Source organism: Etheostoma spectabile, unplaced genomic scaffold (genome assembly GCF_008692095.1).
Source record: "Etheostoma spectabile isolate EspeVRDwgs_2016 unplaced genomic scaffold, UIUC_Espe_1.0 scaffold00003136, whole genome shotgun sequence".
NCBI lineage: Eukaryota > Metazoa > Chordata > Actinopteri > Perciformes > Percidae > Etheostoma > Etheostoma spectabile.
Genome location: NW_022602998.1, coordinates 4,989 through 27,182, shown reverse-complemented (window position 1 = coordinate 27,182; position 22,194 = coordinate 4,989). Strand labels below are relative to the sequence as shown.

The 22,194-nt window shown below is 40.6% G+C and overlaps 4 non-coding genes and 1 pseudogene across 4 annotated transcripts; all 5 read left to right on the top strand.

Moving 5' to 3' along the window:
• The first annotated feature begins 936 nt into the window (after window positions 1–936).
• Window positions 937–1,018, top strand: trnal-aag (transfer RNA leucine (anticodon AAG)). The gene has a single exon. It is a non-coding gene; the product is annotated as a tRNA-Leu (tRNA).
• A 12,593-nt stretch (window positions 1,019–13,611) lies between these two features.
• trnaw-cca (transfer RNA tryptophan (anticodon CCA)) lies at window positions 13,612–13,683 on the top strand. The gene has a single exon. It is a non-coding gene; the product is annotated as a tRNA-Trp (tRNA).
• A 3,318-nt stretch (window positions 13,684–17,001) lies between these two features.
• On the top strand, window positions 17,002–17,159 carry LOC116676418 (uncharacterized; annotated as a pseudogene).
• Window positions 17,160–20,846: 3,687 nt separating this feature from the next.
• trnaa-ugc (transfer RNA alanine (anticodon UGC)) lies at window positions 20,847–20,918 on the top strand. Its single transcript has one exon. It is a non-coding gene; the product is annotated as a tRNA-Ala (tRNA).
• A 544-nt stretch (window positions 20,919–21,462) lies between these two features.
• On the top strand, window positions 21,463–21,534 carry trnap-ugg (transfer RNA proline (anticodon UGG)). The gene has a single exon. It is a non-coding gene; the product is annotated as a tRNA-Pro (tRNA).
• The last annotated feature ends 660 nt before the right edge of the window (window positions 21,535–22,194 follow it).

The window sequence follows — 22,194 nt, the reverse complement described above, 5'->3', positions numbered from 1 at the left end:
TAGTTTCACGTAAGCATCAGTTGCCGTGCTAGCCGTCGCCATGTTGGAAGACTTCTGTGCTCGGGAAACGGCAGCGAGGCCTGTCTTTTAGCGCTTGCAGACATTCCATTAAGTCAGTGATTCCCAAAGTGGGGGTCGGGACCCACAGGGGGGTCGCGAGCTAGAGAGGGGGGGTCGCAAGTTGATTTCCAGAAATAAAATAAAAATTTAAAAAAATTAGAAATAGCATATGTTAGCCATGATTTCAACACAAGATAAAACTGTTGTGTTATTTTGTGTGTTATTTTGTGTTGTCAATATGCTCGTGTTTGGATACACCTATAGTGCGTGCGCGGTTGCGCGCAATGTTTATATACGTTTATAATGGGGGGGTCGCAAGTCACTTGCACCGTTACTTTGGGGGTCGTGGGCTGAAAGTTTTGGGAACCCCTGCACTAAGTCACAGTGGTAACAAATAAAAACATACTTTTGTTTTTGAATGGTAGATGAACAACTGTGCTCAAATTTCTAATCAAAAAACATGAACTTTCCAATTTTGACAAACTGTTTTGATCCCTTGAGGTATTTCATTGAAGTCTTTGGTCTTGGACAGTTACCTTGCAATCTAAAACTGTATATCCTATTGTCTTTAGAACAATAGTTGGCAGTTGGAGGAGTAATGGCTCTTTACAGTGAATATGCAAAAGAAGATGTTCACAAATTCAGCCCAGGTAAATGCACAGCCCATATTTACACAGACCTAAACCTACTCACTTAATGCTGGTTACAATATTCTAAAATCAACAATGCCAGAGAAAAATGACAAAGAGTGATAACATTTTTTAGTATGTAAGTATTGGCTTTTCCCTTGCAAATGTTTTGTTCCAATAACATTAACAAGCATACCGTTAGTTACGTTCCTTGTGTTTGTCACGATTTGGGGAAGCAATATTTGCAGGTAGTGTGGCCGAGCGGTCTAAGGCGCTGGATTAAGGCTCCAGTCTCTCTGGAGGCGTGGGTTCAAATCCTACCACTGCCAACTGCTCAAATGTTGCATAAATTGGTACACTCCTTGCTGAGGATTGGCTAAACTTGACTTTCCAGCACCTTGGAGTAGAGTTTACCAAGGAGCCTGAGCATAGTGATACTCCTGTAATGGGCAGATGCCATTGTTCTTGAAGAAGGGAGCAACCACCCTGGTCTGCCACTCCTTAGGCACTGCCACAAACCTCCACGCAATGTTGAAGAGGTATGTCAACCAAGACAGCCTCTCCTTACAATATTTCTCAACAAATTTAATCAATCCCTGGGGCTTTGCCACTGTAGAGTTCTTTAAACAGTAAAACCAAGGATATTTTTACTACTGTAAAACTAAGTTACAGTAAGGGTACTATACTGTAAAAAAACATGTACAGTTATGATACTGTAATTAGGAAGTTACAGCACGTTGCCAGTAAGTTAACGCAAATTTACAAAAAAAAGTCTAACAGTGTTCAGACAAACCTCATTGACATTCTTTCTTGTAAAAAACACAACTTCCTGGACTTTCTTTACAATATCGTCTATAATTGTCCCTTGCTTCCAAATTCCCATTTTTCATGGGCTGAATCTCAACTAGCACTGACTCTGCAGAGAGAGCCAATTAGAGCTGATCAGCAACAGCTGTGCTACCTGCATGATGGGTTTTTAACCTGGCATGTAGCACAGGAACCAGTTTCTCTTGGTGACTGGAGTGATGGGAGCTGTTTGGGCCTTTGTTGTTTGTGTGCTGACTGTTTGGCTTAACAAAGGTTGTTACATTTCTTCTGTTTCAAGCTTGTATTCAAATATGTAGTGGAGTATAACAAATGTAAAGAGTAGGGTAAATTACACAATTACTGAAGTGAAATTTAGCTGGAACAAGTTCATGATATGTGGCATCAAACAGCAGAAACATTTGATTAACAGCAGTTGCATTGTCCTTAGGCTTGAGTTTGCCAATTGGCGGCACAAATGAAAGACATGATGATGAGCTGCAGAGGAGAATGATTAGAGGTAAGAACGTTAGTGACAGACTCTTTCAAGAGCTACTTACGGACACTAACTGAATTTATTTTCTGCCACAGATGTGTCTCCCAATGATCTCTCCATGAAGAGGGCCTTTGCACTTCTCCAGTCAATGGAGTCCAAGTTGATCCAAGCTGCTAAAGAAGGTGAGCAGGTTCTGTGAAACCATATTGGGAAAATGCCGCAACTGTGTTTACAGCTGAGGTTCTTTGTGGCACAATGTAGTAAATAAGGTTAAGTTGTCCGGCTTTTGGATTGGGGATTCCAACCCATGTTTAAACTATTTTGACCATACAATGTGGGTATAAAGCTGGCTTAATTAATCAGACATTCATATATTTAATGAATACAACAATTGGTGCTTACTCAACCTCGGCCTATAGCCACATAACTCACACCGTATTGTCTAATCTTGCAAGTGTCCAACAGTTACACGAAAAATAAGTTAAAATTAAACTCTTTTTATATTGTGTGGCTATTTGCTCTCAAAAGCAACAGAATAGCTAAGGTAGCTTTGTATAGATTTTGGAATTTCCCATACCAAGTAAATGCAGCACATGAACACAACTGCTGTGCTAGCTTAATCTCAATTCAGATTCTGTAATGTTGTAAGCAAACTTAACTGGCCTAATTACCAATGAAGTCTTTTGGGGCTATAAAGTCTTAAAAGGGAAGTCTGAATACTTGCTTTGCTTTTTAATAAAAAACAAAGAAGCCTTAATGGTAAATTCTGTACAGTATTAATGTCAAGGGTAGTTGGGACTTAACGATTTCTTCATATTTTTCAGCACAACTGGAAACCAATGAAGTGGAAGCTGAGGCAGCTATTCAAAAACTTGCAGATGTTAAATTGCCCCTGAACGGACCCAAACGGCTCGAAGCCAACCAGACGCTGGGCGACCAGGCTGCCAACCAGACGCTGGGCGACCAGGCTGCCAACCAGACGCTGGGCGACCAGGCTGCCAACCAGACGCTGGGCGACCAGGCTGCCAACCAGACGCTGGGCGACCAGGCTGCCAACCAGACGCTGGGCGACCAGGCTGCCACCAGACGCTGGGCGACCAGGCTGCAACCAGACGCTGGGCGACCAGGCTGCCAACCAGACGCTGGGCGACCAGGCTGCCAACCAGACGCTGGCGACCAGGCTGCCAACCAGACGCTGGGCGACCAGGCTGCCAACCAGACGCTGGGCGACCAGGCTGCCAACCAGACGCTGGGCGACCAGGCTGCAACCAGACGCTGGGCGACCAGGCTGCCAACCAGACGCTGGGCGACCAGGCTGCCAACCAGACGCTGGCGACCAGGCTGCCAACCAGACGCTGGGCGACCAGGCTGCCAACCAGACGCTGGGCGACCAGGCTGCCAACCAGACGCTGGGCGACCAGGCTGCCAACCAGACGCTGGGCGACCAGGCTGCCAACCAGACGCTGGGCGACCAGGCTGCCAACCAACGCTGGGCGACCAGGCTGCCAACCAGACGCTGGGCGACCAGGCTGCCAACCAGACGCTGGGCGACCAGGCTGCCAACCAGACGCTGGGCGACCAGGCTGCCTTGTCAACCTGATGCACCTTTGACATGTTTCTGCATGTACCTACTTATATCTGTGCTGATATTAAACTGAACTGATTTTACCATACTTCTCTGATTAAATTCTAAGCTATGAATGATTTCATCTGCCAGGTAGCACAATGGTTTCTTTTTGCCATTACTTTATGCATGCCTCCAAACTAAAACAATTGCACAAAAAGGTGATCACTTTGGGATCAACACTGTTGCAGTTGAGATTAACTACAACAGTCAGCATGGCAAGTACCCACTAGTAGGCTTGAGTCTATTTTAGTTTTAAACTTGTTTTTCCTTTAGTCTTAGTCAAATTTGACTGAAATTTCCTTATCAGAAATGAGTTTCTATTAACCAAAAATAACATGGGTGGTTATCAATGATCTTTGCTAGTAAAATCACTGATTTCATTGAATTTTAGGGTTTTAAATACATAGTGTTTGGTTTTCCTAGGTCAATTTTGACCTGGTGGTCCAATGGAGTACTGTTGTGCTTTACAGCAGATGAGCACATGTAAAGACCCACTAAAACACCCTTACACATACACGGCCCCCCACAAACACACAATTGTACAACCAGCAGCTGCAATCTACCTCCTGTAATGGTAACATTGTGCTTTCCAACACATGGAAATGCACAATATCAGAGACCTGCAAAAGATCACATTGTGCTCTCCTGCATAAACATGCGTGCACACACACCTGTGGAAATGGTTATATATTGTACTTTTCAGCAGATGGAGACATCAGTCACTCCAGAATTTTTTTTTGTCTTTTTTTTTGAGTATTGCAATCCAAAATGCCAGATTTTTGCGGGAGCTTTTGTAAAGCTTTTTTGTCTTGCAATAAAAGTTGCAATGTTTAAAAATTGAGGAAAATAAAATTACTCCAGGCTAAGTTTTTGTACTAACCTTCTGAAAAAGGCTCAGGATGCTGCAAATGTTGGTGTGATATGAAACTGCTTGGAGGATTTAAGACAATTTGTTGAATTAATCGAATTTGTGTTTGTTTATCTTTACATTGTTAATTCCTCACCTGGCCTCGGACACATTCCTATGGTTTGATAAAGTATTTGACTTTAACGTATCATTGAACTTATGATTGTAGCTGTTCCAGTTTAGGTCATCCTGTACGATACATCTCCAGTTTTTCCTGCATTCACCATGTTTGTCTTATACTGAGACAAAGTCTGGCACATGGGACAGCTGGGATTAGTTGAAGTTGGGGGAGACTCCGGTTATTGGTCAAATTTATAGAAAAGTTGCAGTGATCGGTCAAAATTGGGGGTCGAACCAAAGTCACGGTGATTGGTTGAATTTTTGTGAATTGTACAATTGCAAAATGCTGGAGGGATTGACACACGTATAGTTATAATAGTGTTTAAAAAACACGCTATAAAGCATTAGTTAAGCATTAGTAAATTAGGAATTCATCATTTATAAAGCATTATTCATACATTAATACCCATTAGTAAGTCATTTATAAGCACAGTTATAAATGTTTTATTTATTATCTACACACTATTAACATGTTGTATTCTTTATTAATAAGCTCATCTATAATGTGCTTAGTAATTGTATTTTCATACTTTATATATGATCATGTCACTATTTATAAATGAAGTATTATTTTAATGACAAACCATTTATGTATGAGTTGTTAATGGTTCATAAGATCATTTGGAAAGTGTAAGAATTATTACATAAGTGCCTGTTTTTTATACTCTCCTGAGGAAGAATATAAACAATCTCAGCATAACTTGTAAATGTACTAGTGGCAAAACTCAAAGGATGCTGCTAAGATAACCTGAAAGATGCCCCAGCTAATGTTACTGGTGGCAGGGAAAAGCCTCACCGTTACAGGCCTGGTACTGTTTCTCTGAACTCCTCATCAAAACTCCGACCTGCGCTTCCAGAGATCTGCTGTGACGGGACCAGCAAAGGGTTGCTTGGATGTTCTGTTGTTCTGTTGAATAAAATAAATTGAATACATTTCTTTCAAGTATAAACACCCATGGCTGAATACAAATTTACCAGTAGAGGTGCCAAATAAAATCTTCATAAAATATTAATATAAAATCTTTCAATGTCAAAATGTAACTAAAACAACTTTAGAGTAGATCTCCTACCCCAGCATCAGAGCTCACTTTTTTTTTAGGGGCAGAAGCTTTCCAGAAGCCTTATAGGCTGTGATTGTGTCCTCTATTCCTTGGTCCTCCTGAATAGCAGTGGCACACTGTGTGGCAAACACGCTGAGTTTCTTCACATTATTGTGGTTTTTAAGGAGTTCCTTGTACTTGCCAGGCGCAGCCATGAACAGCTCTGCGATTGGAGCATTGACCACCACCGTGTTCCTGTCCACTCCAACATGCTTGAAAGCAGCAGACATGGTCCCTCCTTTACTGAAATGTCTAAGAATTCTTTTGTACCGGTCCACCACCTGGTCTGGAGTTTGGGCTGCAATTATAACAACATAAAATTAGTGTTCCACAATATTGTTTTTTTTTTTTCTCGCACACTCTTTGACTCACACACACACACACACACACACACACACACACACACGGCTTGCGAGTCACACTAACATTCAGTTTTAATCTACAATACAAAACGTGACACTCAATGGTTGCAATTAAGAGACCTACATGTTGGTTTAGGTTTATTCCACCTCAAATCAACAAATGCCTTCTGCTTGCATCTCAGGTGTTCTTGAAATTTGTCCCACATAAAGTCTGACCATCCAAAGTGGGACCAAGTTTAGGAATGCTATTAATATACTGTAGATAAATTAATGCTTGCTTACAATTCAGCAAAGATGGGAAGTAACGAAGTACAAATACTTCGTTACTGTACTCAAGTAGATTTTTCTGATATTTTTACTTTACTTTACTATTTATTTTTGTGGCGACTTTTACTTTCTACTCCTTACATTTTAACACAAATATCGGTACTTTCTACTCCTTACATTTTACAAAATTGGCTCGTCTTTTGTTTTGAACAAGAGGTTGTCATGTCGGACAATAGCGCGGACACGCGCCTCACACCGCGAGCGGGTGCGCGCGCCACACGGAGAAAAAAGTGAGAGAAATGAAAAGGAGACAAGCTGTCCGGAGGATAACCAGCTGAGATTGTGTGTGTGAGTCTTTGAGAACTGTAAGTCGTATAACTCATGTTGTCAGGTCACTTAAGCCTGTTCTTGGTCTATAGTTCTTCACATTTAAAGTAAGTTAGCTAGTGGTTCTGGTGTGGTCTTCACCTGTTAGCTAGTTTGCACGTTGGTCTCATCAACACTTTCACCAGCTTTATTCACATGAGTTGTTTTTTTTGGGACCGAACTTCAGAGACTGTAATTCAGTTGACAAGTGGATAGAAACTTAGCAAGACAGAAGTTGACTCCGTCTGTTTTAACAGACACACCTGGGGCAAAGATAGGTTAGGGGGAAAGATTAAAAATAAAAACTGGATCTGTGAATTCTCACAGAATCACAACTGAATTCATATCTTGCTAATAAGTCAGAATCTTATTAACCTGGAGTCCCAGTCTCTGTCATAATAATCATATATGTTATGTTTTAGGCCTATTGGCAGACATCCATTTAAAATGTAGCCTTTGCCATATAAAGACATGTCCTCCATGTCCACTGAAGTTCCTCAGCGTCTCTCTAGTAACATTTGTGTGCTTCAGGTAGCTTTCGCAAGGCTACTTTTACTTTTATACTTTAAGTAAATTTCCAAGCCTGTACTTTGTTACTTTTACTTGAGTAAGGAAGTTTAATCAGTACTTCCACTTTTACCGGAGTATTTTTTATCACAAGTATCTGTACTTCTACTTAAGTACGGAAAGTGAGTACTTTTGCCATCTCTGCAATTCAGCAACCTCAACACTAGATACCACTAAATCCTACACACTGCACATTTAATTGTTTCTAAATTTAAACTTTGAAAGGGTTGCATAAGTGGAAATGTATTTGTTTAATTTGTTCAGTTTGTCAGACAAGTTCAGTGGGCTCGTGAAATATGATTAAAAAAATTCAACCATTAAAAACACTAAATGGGGACACAATCCTCTTTACAGGAAACAGGAAACTACCTATAAAAGGTTATTATCTGATGCCTCTAGCATGAAAATCTTTTGAGAATATAAATCACAAACTTCGCCTGTGCATGTGCTTAAAAGGGCACGGGGGAAAAAAAAATCTGCTTTGAGGTGGAATTACCTTTTACCAGGTTCCATGAATCCAGAACGCACTGTGTTTATGGTAAATAGTTAGTTAGCACCAATAAAATCACACATTTAATGTTGTGTTGGAGGAACAACCTAGAGGAGCAATTGTACAGCAGAGCTAAGCAGGAACCAAACGTGGAAAGGTGTCAAAGTAGCTTTTTTACCTCTCTGCCGTGTCTTTGGTTCGATTTTCTTTGACTTCTTCCTATATTTTTTCCCTTTTCCCTTCTCTTTCTCTTTTTATCTTGTCCTCCTCTGATGAGGACGAGGAGGAATCAGACATATCAGAGGAAGATTCCACTGGGCTGTCACCAGAAGAATCTGAAGACAAGTTTATTTCCTTGATGGAACCTTTGTCATCCTTTTTAAGAGCTGTTAAAACAGATACAAATACAAACATAAGGCTCACAATACATGGCACCATGGGAAAGAAATGTTCATATACCCTACTAGAAACCAAAACTAGACTTGCATAAGAGTGAACTGTACTACAATTTCACCACATACTGTGTGTTGGGAGACTTACCTGATACCAACTGGTCTTTGAGATAGTCTCTCTCCTTAGTCAGCTCAGCAATCTTCTCCTTTTGCCACTCTACCCTCAGCTTAAACATCTCCAACTCATTGGATTTTTGCTTAAGTCCCAGCTGTGCAGTAGGTACCATGGCAGAACTTGAAATAAAATAATGTTTCATTATTGAATGAATCTACAACATTATTTTAATCTTATTTGCTATTCAAAATGTATTAATTAAATGTATTAATGTATATTGTCTGCTATGTAGCAGAAGGGAGTTCAAAACTCACCTTCACTCCTAACTTGTTATATTTTGACAGTAAACCTACCTACAAACACCCACACTACACATTGTTGGCAAAGAACAGATACAGTAAAGAACATATTTTTACTGGCCTGTTTCCATAACACTTTTACTTAAATAAACATATACCCATTGTTTCATTAAAAAAAACAAATAAGTGTTATTATTTTCTAGGCAAAAAGAGAGGGAGGAATTTGTCACATATGATGATTGACGTTTAATGTTACAGGGGCGGGGCGGGTTGGGTTGCAGAGTGGTGGGGGAAGAGGATTATGGTAGTAATCTTTTCTCAGTACCATTGACAAAATTGCCCTGCACCATTGCTCTAAAAGCTGCTCCATGTATCATCAGCTTTAGCACCCCGGGGCTGAGTCAGCTATACTCAGAGGCTGTGTTCGGTCTTCTTCGGGCGGCGTTCACTGAGAGGCTATAGAGCGCGGTTTTGTTGCCTGTTTGCCCGGCTCCGCTCCCATTCCCTGCTGGTCCACCCCGCCCCGGTCTGAAAACCTCTAGTGACAGTGCTTGAATAAAAGTGTAACACAAAAAATACTCACCACTAATGACAGGTATCTCCTCCAATGTGTTCATGCCCTCGGTTTTCTTTTTGCCCCGGGTCCGCATCCCTTTTTTATTTTTTTCGACGTTGTCCATGCTTCGGCTATCTAACTTTGGCGGTCGTTTTCTTGGTCGCACGTTGATGACGTATTGAACGCGGGACCATAGACGGAACTTTGCAGAGCGGCACATTGCAGAGCAGACTATTGGATTGCAAACCACTACCATTTAAAAGCAAATCTTTGGCAAAAAATGACTAGGTTCACAAGGCTAAAAAAGCTTATTAATGATGACCCGAAAAGAAACACACTGAAGCTTATAAAGTGGCTTCAAAAGAAGAAACTCCTAAAAACTAAAGTGAAATGCAGAATATGTCATCACGGCATGAAACTGAAGAAAAGGGCAAACAGTGGAGATCAGTATGCTTGGTAAGTAACCTATATTTACAACACTATGTATTAATGTGTGTGATAGTGGGCAGTGGCAGGGATGGGCGAAAATCTAATACATCAAACATACATCATCATACATCAAAATTTATTTTGATACAAGATACAAAATACTAAAGTTGTAAAAGTAGCCTATCAAAATAAAATACAAAATACAGCAACCAAGACATGTATCAAAATAAACTACAGTATCATGTATTTTTTTTAAATACAATAATACTGAGCATGATACATATAAATGATGTATAAATGATCAGAAATACTGCCCATACCTAGGTGGTGGGGCATATCATTTCTGTTTTACTAGCTTTGTGTAGGTACTTTTGTAGTAATAATCATTTCATTGTTCCGGACACCTGTCATAAGGAATATGGGTATAAAAATCATGGTAATTAGCCTACAACAAAGCTTTCACTTTGCAAAGGTTATCATATCAGAATATGTCCGGCACATGGATGATTACAAAAAATCATTACTAGACTTGGACTAGCTCCTAGTCTAGGCCATGGACATCTTTCTAATAAAAACAGTATTTAATATTACTGTTCTTTTTAAATAGGACCTGTCGACATGTTGGAACGGAAAAACAAATCTCTGTCAGGCACAAGTCAATCTTCAGTCGTTCAAAGATCTCCTTCAGTAACTGGATGCAATTCATGTAGAGGTAGGCAAGTAATAACAATGATAACAAACACATACCACAGTCTCACTACATTGCCAAGTAAAGCACTGAATGTTTTGTTCATGATTTCAGATATACATAAACATTACTCTTTTAAATTTGCCTATGGAGATTTTGTCAGGGTCTACGATTACGACAGATTGACATGATGGATGACAGCATTGCGGCCAGTTCAGCAACTCTCAGTAAAATGGCAAAAAAAATAAGGGAGGTCTGTGTCACGGCGGTTGAAAGGATGAGGAGGCGTACAGGCCAGAAGATTGGTGGAAGAAGAGAGTTTGTTGTGATTGATGAGAGCCATTTTCGGCACAAAAGAAAGGTGTCTTATAATAGTTAATAAATAATTGTGAAATATAGTCAACTGTGTTTTTCTTAATATAATAATGTATGTGTTTGTTGTTTTGTATCTTCATCAGTACGGGAGAGGACGAATGGTTGGTGGATGGAAGAGAAAGAAGTGGGTTTTTGGGATGTTAGGTGTCAAGCATCATCAAGGACGAACATCAAGAAAGCCTGTTCTACGTCTTGTGGAGAGAAGATCTCGAGGACATCTAGTCCCCTTAATCGCCCATCATGTGAGGCGTGGATCATCGATAATCAGTGATGAGTGGCGTGCCTATCGCATACTCCCTGCACTAGGGTACAACCATCACACAGTCAACCACAGCAGGTGGTATGTAGATCCCCATACTGGTGCCCATACCCAACATATTGAAAGGGCCTGGAGATCCTACAAGGAGGATTAGGGGAAATCGCACAGATAGTTTGCTTTCTGACCATCTTGCAATAATTGAGTGGAATGAATGGCTTGCAAAGAAACACCATAATGGTGCATTTGGCAGACTGATTCATGACATTTCCAGAAAGTACAAGTAGTCCCATTCAAACTGTATAAGATAAGATGTACAGAACAAATGTTATATTATCCAGCCAAGGTCTCCTGAAAGAGAATCAATGTTTTTATTATGAATGAATGGCTGAGAGACAATAAATGGCAATAAATCCTTTATATGTTCATCAATTTGTGTTGTGTCTATTTACTTTTTCTGTTAAAAAACTGAGAGAACTGATTTTTCAATCTCATTAGTCAATGATTTGTATGGTGTAGATAGTCTTTAAAAATAGTTAACCACTAACAACTGAATTAATCATAAATTTAATATCAATAAATGTTTGTAACATTGTCTTAACACTCACAAAATGTCTAAACCATTTGTATAAATGCATGCAAAAATGTACATCTAAATAGTTTATTAATCATTTCCTTACACTTTATAAATGATCTTTCGAACCATAAAGAACTACTTTATATATGGTATGTCTTTGAAATATTTCATTTATAAAAAGTGAACCCACAATTTTTAAAGTCATCATTAAGCCCATTATAAAGGAGCTTATTAATATAGAATTCAACATGTATAACTATGCTTATAAATGATTTACTAATGTGTATTAAGAAGAAGAACAATGTTTATGAATGACAAATAAAGAATTTACTAATGCTTAAATAATGTTTAATAATGTGAAGTTAAAACATTTATAACTGTGCTTATAAATGACTTACTAATGGGTATTAATGTATGAATAATGCTTTATAAATGATGAATTCCTAATTTACTAATGCTTAACTAATGCTTAATAATGTGAAGTTAAAACATTTATAACTGTGCTTGTAAATGACTTACTAATGGGTATTAATGTATGAATAATGCTTTATAAATGATAAATTCCTAATTTACTAATGCTTAACTAATGCTTTATAGCATGTAGTTATTATAAAGTGTTACCTATTACGACGGTGAAAAAAAGCAGCACTAATATCTAATAACACCATTACAGAGATAAGTCCTTTGTCTGATGCAATTAGGAGGTCATTAGTAATTTTCACAAATGCTGTCTCTGGGCTATGATGAACTCTAAATCGTGACTGAAAATCCTCAAATAAGCTGTTGCTATGCAGAAAGTCGCACAGCTGTTTGGCGACTGCTTTCTCAAGAATCTTAGAGAGAAATGGAAGGTTGGATATAGGTCTATGGTTGGCTAAAACATCTGGATCAAGGTTGGGCTTTTTCAGAAGAGGTTTAATTACAGATACTTTAAAGTACTGTGGTACATAGCCTGTTAGTAAAGACCGATTGGTTATATCTAGTAGAGAATTGTTGACTAAGGGTAAAACTTGTTTAAGTAGCCTAGTCGGGATGGGGTTTAAGAGGCAGGTTGAGGGTTTAGATGAAGAAACAATTGAATTAAATTGATAAAGATCAAGTGAAGCAAAGCAGTCTAAACATGTATCTGTTTTTACAGCTGTTTCTAAGGTTCCTGAGTTTAGAGAGAAGTCAGTGCCAGTTAAAGGCAGGTCTTGGTGAATTTTGCTTCTAATAGTAAGTCTATCATTGAAGAATCTCATAAAGTCTTTACTACTAGGAGCTATGGGAATACTTGGCTCAGTAGAGCTGTGGCCTTCCATCAGCCTGGCTACAGTGCTGAAAAGAAACCTGGGGTTGTTCCTATTTTCCTCTATTAATGACGAGTAGTACGCTGGTCTGGCATTAAGGAGGGCCTTCCTATAAGTTTTAAGACTATCTTGCCAAATTATACAAGAATCTTCCAGTTTGGTGGAACGCCAACTCTTCTCAAGTTTCCACAATATTTGCTTTAATTTGCGAGTTTCAGTGTTATACCATGGAGCTAACCGTCTTGGTTTTATCATCTTCTGTTTTAGAGGGGCAACAGAGTCGAGTGTCATTCGCAGCAACAAAATGATCGATTTGGGAGGGAAATTAGCATAGGAGTCCTCCGTTACTTTGTGACTTGGGAATGAATTAAAAGTTGATGGAATCACATCCTTAAATTTAGCTACAGCACTATCAGATAGACATCTTGTATAGACGTTTTTGCCTACTGTCGTGTAGTTCAGCAGTATAAACTCAAAAGTTATCAAACAGTGGTCAGATAAAAAGGGATTCTGTGGGAACACTATAAATGTTCAATTTCAACATCATACACCAGAACAAGATCAAGGTTGAGGTTAAAACGGTGAGTCGGTTTATGAACACTTTGAGAGAAGCCAATAGAATCTAATAGAGAGATAAACGCAGTGCTAAGGCTATCATTCTCATCGTCCACAGTTGACCTCGTCCTGCCAGGCCTGTCTCCTGCTCTTGTCCTCCTCTTTAATGGATCCATTGAACCCGTTGAACTCTGAGCTCCAGTGGCGTCTGACTGACTCCGTGAGGTTTTTGTCTTTTGTGTGTGTGTGTGTGTGTGTGTGTGTGTGTGTGCGTATTGATTGGTAGACCTTGTGGCGCAACGGTAGCGCGTCTGACTCCAGATCAGAAGGTTGCGTGTTCAAATCACGTCGGGGTCAAATGTTATGGGGTGGCAGTAGTTGGGAACCAGAGGGTAGCTGCTTAAAGTTGGACAGAAGTGTGGAGAGATGGAACTTCACCTCCTGGGCCTGTTGCACAAAACCAGAATAAGGGATTAAACTGGGATATTCAAGTTATCCTGGATGAATTTAGCTTTGACTCGTTTGCACAAAACCAGATTGAATTAAACCCAGTCAAGTTACCATGGAGGTTTATTCTTTGCGGCTAGCCTGGTCCAGAGCAGGCAAACAGCCAGGCTAACAGCCAGGCTAAGATTAATCCTGGAGTCTCATGTGTTAAATCAGTTGCCGCTCTGATCCGACGTAAACGTGTTTAACAGTAATTACGTTGTCTTCTGCATGTGTTCTGCTTTGTTTTTATTAACATGCATTACTTAAACCCTACTATAGCAGTTGTTTAGATGGTTAGAAATGGTTACACTGGCACCCAGCTGCGGAGTGGCAATTGGGAGAGTCAGGACTTTTCCCGGTGGGACGGTGGTGTGTCGAGGGTGCCTGGCGTGCATCCGCTGCCGGTGGCCGCTGCCCGGTGGCCGTTGCCCGGTGACCGTTGCCCGGTGGCCGCTGCCCGGTGGCCGCTGTCCGGTGGCCGCTGTCTGGCGTGCGGCCGCTGCTGCCGTGCGGCCGCTGCCTGCCGTGCGGCCGCTGCCTGCCGGCAGACCTGTGCATAACATCAGTGTCCACTTTCTCAGTAAAAGCAGAGATGAGCAGCGCGGTGTCCGTGGTCTGTGCATCTTCAGGTTTATACAGGACGCTGCGGAGATTAAGTGTGACAAAGAGCGATATTCCCAGATGATATTAATGACAGACTGGTCAGAAACCAATACATTCATAATTCTTTTTCTTGTTGCTTGTCCTTCTCTAATACAGGACATATTACTCCGTAATATGTTGGCCTAATGTTTTCTTTTTGTTATAGCTTCAGGGCTGCCAACTCTCACGCATTGGCCGTGAGACACACGCATTTGACTGGTTTTAAACGCTCACACGCCACACCCCCGATTTCTCACGCTGAAGTGTCAACCCGGTCGGTCAAATTTCTGAAAGATGAGTTTATCTATGGATCTACCTGTTGAGCCAATTATGATCGACTAGTTGTGCTTTCAGAGATTGCGAGGGGGGGTTCAGGAGCGCTCCCTGTGTGTGTAATTTTCGAATTGTCGCAAACTGAAAACATTTTTTTTCACGAGCCATCCCAGGTGCATTTCCCCGGCTTCAGGTATGAGCTCAGAGTATCACAGACCCGTCCGTCGCTTCGTGTCCACTAGGGATGAGCGAGTACAGCATTATCTGTATCTGTATCTGTTTATCACATGAATTATCTGTATCCGTATCCGTACTCGGACTGGGCGGGGCCTAACCCGGAAGTGTGTCTGGTTGTCTTGAAAAGGGCGGGGCTTTAACCGTATGTTATTTTAAGCACGCAATTGATATGAGTTGATCAGAAATTGTTATATTTATTGCTGATTAGAAAACTATTTCCATGATAGCATTAGCATTGAGCTTCAGATCAGTGGTGTTGTCATGGTAACAAACGAACTATATAGGCCTACAGTATATAACAAGTTTTGCAACAATAAATACAACAACATGGTTGCAATTATTAAGTAAAATGTAATGAACAAGAGTTTTCATACTCAATAATATAACTTTCTTTTTTTAACTTTTAATTTTTCTATGATCAGTGTGATCATTTTTTTGTTTTTGGTTCTTTTTTATTTTACCACCAGGTATGTGTGAGTGTGTGTGTGTGTGTGTCTGTGAGTGAGTAAGAGATACAGAGAGAGAGAGAGAGAGAGAGAAACAAAGAGAGAGAGGGGGGCGGGGGATTGGAATGTGTTTGTGTGTGTATCTTAATTTGTAATATTATTCATTTATACCGCAACTGCCTTTTATTTTTTTTAAAACACAGCAAGAAAACACAAAAAACTAACAAAAAACTGGTTAAAGCCAGCAGGCAGTTTAAAAAAAAAAAAAAACTCTGACAGCAGAGATGCAACGCGAGTCCCATTCTACCATCACCATGTCCGAACAAATCCCATGTTACCAAAAGTCTCCTGGTTGCTAGGTACTAGTTTGAACCGAAGTATAAACAAACCTGAAGCTGAAGAAACCCTAAATGTTAACGGGAAAGCCCGCGGACCTGAAGGGTAGAGCTGTTCACTTCTCCGTGTCCTGAGCGTGTGAGAACAGCCGTGGGACACAACAACAGGAGGAATCTGTGTGTGTAGGGAGGGGCGCTGGGACTAGCCTATCACAGAATAGTGTAGGGGAGGGACGCTGGGACTAGCCTATCACAGAATAGTGTAGGGGAGGGGCGCTGGGACTAGCCTATCACAGAATAGTGTAGGGGAGGGACGCTGGGACTAGCCTATCACAGAATAGTGTAGGGGCGGGGCGCTGCGACTAGCACTGTGACTAGCCTATTAAGAACGGAGACACAGTCAGTGGACTTAGTCAATCTGAGTACAGATATTAGTCAAGAAAGAAACATTATAACTTATACAACTATGCATTTATTTTTAGCTTAATTTACCCAAAAGAACAGCTTTGGAGTCACTGGAATGAGTTGAATGGTGGTCATCTCGCACCCCCCTAGCACCTGTGAGCTGGACCCCCCCCTTGCAACTTTCAGTCAGCAAGTCGCCGTCTCAGCAAAAGTGTAGCGTGATATCAGGTCTTGCTAACAAGGTAGCGATGGATTTCTTTTGGTGTTTTTCACAGCATTGCCATGACTGAGCCGGTAAAAGGGAAACAGAAACTTAAGAAAGCATTGTTGGAGGAACAGAGAAAGAGAAAACTGCAGACTGACCGAGGGAGGAGTCAGACACAAGGAAACAGAGGAGCCGCCAAATATCTATTCAGAATCTGGAGGTGGAGCTCGATAGACAAAACCTGCGGGCAAAAAACGAATTGCATTGCTCCCCTTTAATTGAAGTGTTTTCCTCTTCACTGAGGTGTGGAGGTTGGAACAGTAGCTGAAGTCTAAATGCAGCAGGTTCAACCATCCTTTGGTCTGGGAATGAAGAGCTTGGTCGTGTTGAAGAACCAGTATTAATGCAAAGTAATGGACTGCAGCATTTATTGTAGAGAATAAGTAGGCTGACACTGAAGTATTGAGACAACAGTGACTGAAAATCTAATTCAATCTACATATCGGTCTTCTTAAAGGTCTAAATAGATTTTCTCACCTCAGAGTCATCTGGAGCACGTAACGATCAGCTTCTGTCCCTCTGAACCCTGAGTGACAATCACTCTGCAGTGAATGAGATGCAGTTCCCCCCCCTCCGTCTAAACAAGACTATACTTTCAGGGATCATTTCTAGAGTTTCTGACTTGAGGAATGTGTTTCCAAAGTGTTTGGTTTCGCTGACCACTTCATATGCGGTCTATCATTGATGATCGTTCTTTACTTCTTTATGGACTATTGAGGAAGGGAATATGATAAGAGTGGTATTAGAAGATGTGTGGAAAACTAATGTGAATAAACATAATAAAATGTGCTAAGCTATTTAATTAACTACAGTTATTGCCAATCTTGAAGTATTTGTCTTGTCCATGGTGGACAATGTTACTTGAAAAAGGTTAGGCTTACCTCATTAACCTCCACCAGGGAAATTGACGACAATCCCCCATCATCCTCCACCTCTGCCTCTACCACAGAGGATGTGTCAGCTGGATTTAGGAGTTCCTCAAAGTGCTCCTTCCACCGCTCTATTACCTCCTCAGTTGAGGTCAACAACGTCCCATCCTTACTGTACACAGCTTGGATGATACCTCGCTTCCCTCTCCTGAGGTGGCGAACAGTTTTCCAGAAGCACCTTGGTGCTGACCAAAAGTCCTTCTCCATATCTTCTCTGAACGTCTCCCTTCTAATATAAATATATCAAAAACAAAACAATAAAACAATAGACAAACAATAAAAGATCAGAGAGGCTCAGTCTCTGTGGCGCAATAGGTCAGCACAGTTGGCTGTCAACCAAAAGGATGGTGGTTCAAGTCTACCCAGGGACGGTTGTTGCTTAAATAACCTGGAATGAGCTGACTCTGGTGTTTATCATTTTGCAGAAACCCATAGAGCAGCCCAAAGATAAACCAAGTGGCTTTATGTCTATCAAAAGGTGCAGTTCTGCAAACCATGTACAGATTAATCTTTACGGTCATTGGTATGCAGGTCACTTGAAGTAATACAAGCAAATACATAAGGCCCCACCCAACAGTTTTGTCATACGTGGCGTGCAACTGTATGTCAATGACCAAGCTTGTTGCTGTAACCAAGAAACCACCTGCAAAATGACTGATACATCATCACTCACCGAAATTTTCTTGGATGCCAAATATTTGAATTCAAAGTCAGAATCCAATTAACATGTAAGAACAATACAATGCATGTCCAGCTTCTACATTTCCACATGAGTCAGCTTCCCCAATTTCTGAGAAACAGGAAAATAGCCTGATAAGCAGACATGTGCAGCTCAACCTCAAAAAGCCATAAAGCAAATGCTTGTGGCTTAAAGATCGAGCTCCCGCTCATAAAACCTCAGACAGGCGCAGTCTCTGTGGCGCAATAGGTCAGCGCAGTTGGCTGTAACTGAAAGGATGGTGGTTCAAGTCCATCAAGGGACGTTTATTGCTTAAATAACCTGGAGTGAGCCAACTCTGGCATTTATCCTTCTGCAGAAGACCATAGAGCAGCCCAAAAATAACCCAAGTGGCCTTATGTCTATCAGAAGGTACAGTTCTGCAAACCATGTACATATTAATCTTTACGGTCATTGGTAAAAATCAGTGCTGGACACAGTGCCCACTCCCCCACCCATTTCTGACAGTTGAAAGCTGTGGGGAAAAGGGGGGTTCCAAAGCTAAACGACGTAGAGTAGAAAATCAACAAATAATTGTGATAATTAATCGTGATCTCCATATTGATCAATCATTTTGGCCATAATTGTGCAGCCCAAAGACATCTAATGTTTTATCAAACCAGGTTGGGCAAGTAACCTTTCTGCTGACTTCTTGTAAAAAAAGCAAGTAACATCACTCAAAGAAAGCTACTGCGATGGCTGGGAATCAAACCCAGGTCAACTACTTGGAAGGCAGCTATGCTCACCACTATACCACCATCGCTGCGTAATATATTGTTTACTTCAAAATCTTGTAATACATCTGGGCATTGAGACTGGAAGTGCGCTCTATCACTGAGCTACAGCCCGTGATGACTCAGAAATTCGTTTGTGTGTTATCTCCCTTCGATAGCTCATTAAACTGAAATCCTTAGGTCGCTGGTTCAAATCTGGCTTGAAGGAGCAGTCTTTTCCAGAGTTTCCCTTCAGGGATCAATAAAGAATTTCTGATTCTGATGTAGAGATGGACAGACAACCCAAAAGCATAATACTTCTTGCCGAGACATAACAAGAAACAAAAAAAGAGGTGGGGGAGATAGAGTTAATTGTAAGTCATTGTGATCACATTTGGATCACCTCACATGGAGACACTGATGTTTATTGTGTTCAATGTTCTTCTCTTTGGGTTTGTCTTAGTTGTGAGTTCATCATCAAACACTTACACATGCAGAGCAAGTTCATTTCCGCACTTGTCCACCGCTGGCTAAATAAATAAAAGAATGGGAGTTTTGGAATAGATATTCAGCACTAACTGGTACTTTCTATTGCTGAATGAGCTCTATCTGGGGGAAAAAGGAGTTGGCCCAAAGAAAGTTATTGGACTCTAATTGACCACTCATAGACTGTCAATGGCATACATTGGGATGATGGTTGTCTATTCATGAAGCCATTTATTACTAACAATAGACAAGACCACTGAAACTTGATCAAAAAGAAGGTGGAGTTGAGTGGAAATGGCTGCATTCAGTATTTAAGATGGCACATCTGTGTAAGGAACCACTTCCACTGCTTCTATATCACACAGAAGATGCCAGAAGAAACATTGGGACTATGGAGAAGATCATGAGCAAAGGAGGTTGCTTACTGTAAGACTTTGACGTTGGTCTAACTCAAGCATTGGCATTGGATTGATTTTAGTTAGTGCTAATCTATGAGGTTGTTTTTCTAAAAACTGAATCCCAGGATTTTATCCAAAATCTTAACATTAACAGCTATTTAACGTTGTATAACTAGTTGGACAATGCTAAAATGTGTTGTAATTCATTGTAGATTGTGTCTCTTGGTAAATTATTGTTTTGGTAAGTCATTCTTATTACTCTAACTTTAGCTTTGACTTGACTGTTGAATTCAGTAATGCTACTTGTTGGGGCAGTTGAACATGACAATGCTACAGACCTCAAATGGAGACACTGATGATCATTGTATTCATAAGTGCATCTCTTTGGGGTTGTCTTGGTAGTGAGTTCATCATCAGACGTATCACTGAACAAATGCAGAGACAGTCTATATCACAATTCTTCCCAACACTAGTAAAATGCATTCATCTGGCAGCAAAACTACCCAAACACAAGCACTGACTTGAGTTATGTATGCAGTAAGGGCTACTTGTTGGAGTAGTTTTGCTGACCTCTGAAGTCCAGGATTTCCTCCATGAAGAAATGTTTAAAAGGGATATTCTCCATAACTGGTTGAACAATGCTGACATGGTTTCTAAGTTGAATAGGTTATGAACATTTGTGCAAAGAGTTATAGCACCTTTTTTAGGGTTGTTGTGGCTGAGTGTTCAAGGCGATGGACTAGAAATCCATTGGCTTATCGCTGCAAAGGTCCAAATCCTGCAGACAACTAAAGGCATCCCATAACGGTGGTAGTAAAGCAATGACAATTCACATTATACCAAATCGCAGATGCGCCTTCATGAACAATATTGGATTATCTCATAGGTACTGGAAGCCACTCGTCTCCACCAATGCATCTCTGAGCATTTATTTTCAATCTCAATGCCCAGATGTGTTACAAGATTTGCAGTGAGTGTTGTATTGTTCAGCAGAAAGGCAACAGATGTGTTACTTTTCGACTATGATTTATACCATAGCAATGCAAGCATTTTGCCCAGGTCTGATTTCCAGCCACCGCCAGGTTTTGAAGCCATATACAACATTAGCATTTCATATTTCACCCAGGTTTCTTCTCTTATTCAGTGATCTCTCAAAAAGGTTTAAAAAAATTAGCAGAACTTCACGGGATGTAGCTCAGTGGTAGAGTGCATGCTTTGCATGTATGAGGTTCCAGGTTCAATCCCTGGCATTTCCATTAGTTATTATAGTCCAGTCTGTTTAAAGCTGCAAAACATCTAACTCTGACAGAGGAACTGAAATGATGCAACAAGTATTTCAACGACAACAAAGTGGAATATTAACGTAACAAGTGTCTAACAACTCCGTGCACTGCTGTGTTACCCATGTCCGGCTTTACTCAGCAATTGAGAAGGATTTGATGAAATTTGTACAGCACAGTGTTGTGGGTTGTCGTGACCTCCTTGCATTTATGGTAATTAATGCAAAAATCACTCTCAATTCCCAGCTGTGTAGCATGATTGGCTGTGAGCATTGTATTGTCCAGTTGAACACTTGGATTGTCCAGCAATGGTGGTATAGTGGTGAGAATAGCTGCCTTTCAAGCAGTTAATCTGGGTTTGATTCCCATCTATTGCAGTATCTTTCTTTAAATTATGTTACTTGCTTTATTTGTCAAGAAGTCAGCAGAAAGGTTACTTACCCAACCCGGTTTGATAAAATATTTAGACTGACTGATCACATTTGCTTGATGGAAAATTGCTAAGATGAAGTTTTTATGTGGCTCGTTGGTCTAGTGGTATGATTCTCGCTTTGGGTGCGAGAGGTCCCGGGTTCAATTCCCGGACGAGCCCTGAAGGCAGGAGCTGTTACAACCCTAATCTGTAATTTAAAATCTATTCAACTGTCAATTTAACCCAGATTAGGAGCATGTACAAATGTTGGCAATTTTTCATATCCTGCTTTAACTGCACGCAACAGAAAAACTGGGAATTAATATGAGGAACAAACGAGCAGGGGCCTGTTGCACGAAACCAGGATAAGGGATTAAGCCGGAATACTCAAATTATCCTGGAAGAATTTAGTTTTGACTCGGTTGCACGAAACCAGATTGAATTCTCGCGTTGTGAATAAGGGTTTGAAATTAAGCCTAGAGTCATTAGGGTCCCTTTCCCGAGCTACATTATTCCCTCAACTCACTTTTAAGGTAAAGGCTAAATAATAATACATTTTATTTATAGAGTGCTTTACATAGTAGGCTAGGCTAGTCAAAGACACTTTACAGTAAAACCAGCACATTTATTTAAATAGAAACATGAAACTAGCTTATTTAAAATAATTAAAACACAGTGTAGCCTAAAACTTTGTAAAAATGTGGTGTGACTAGTAGGCTAAGTAGATATTTTTACATCCTTACACATTCAGTCCATCCGCTATAGTCTGTTGGGCTTTTTCTCTCCGTTTGAGCCATATTTCCCTTTTTGCATATTCTTCCCCTCCTCGTTACTTTCCAT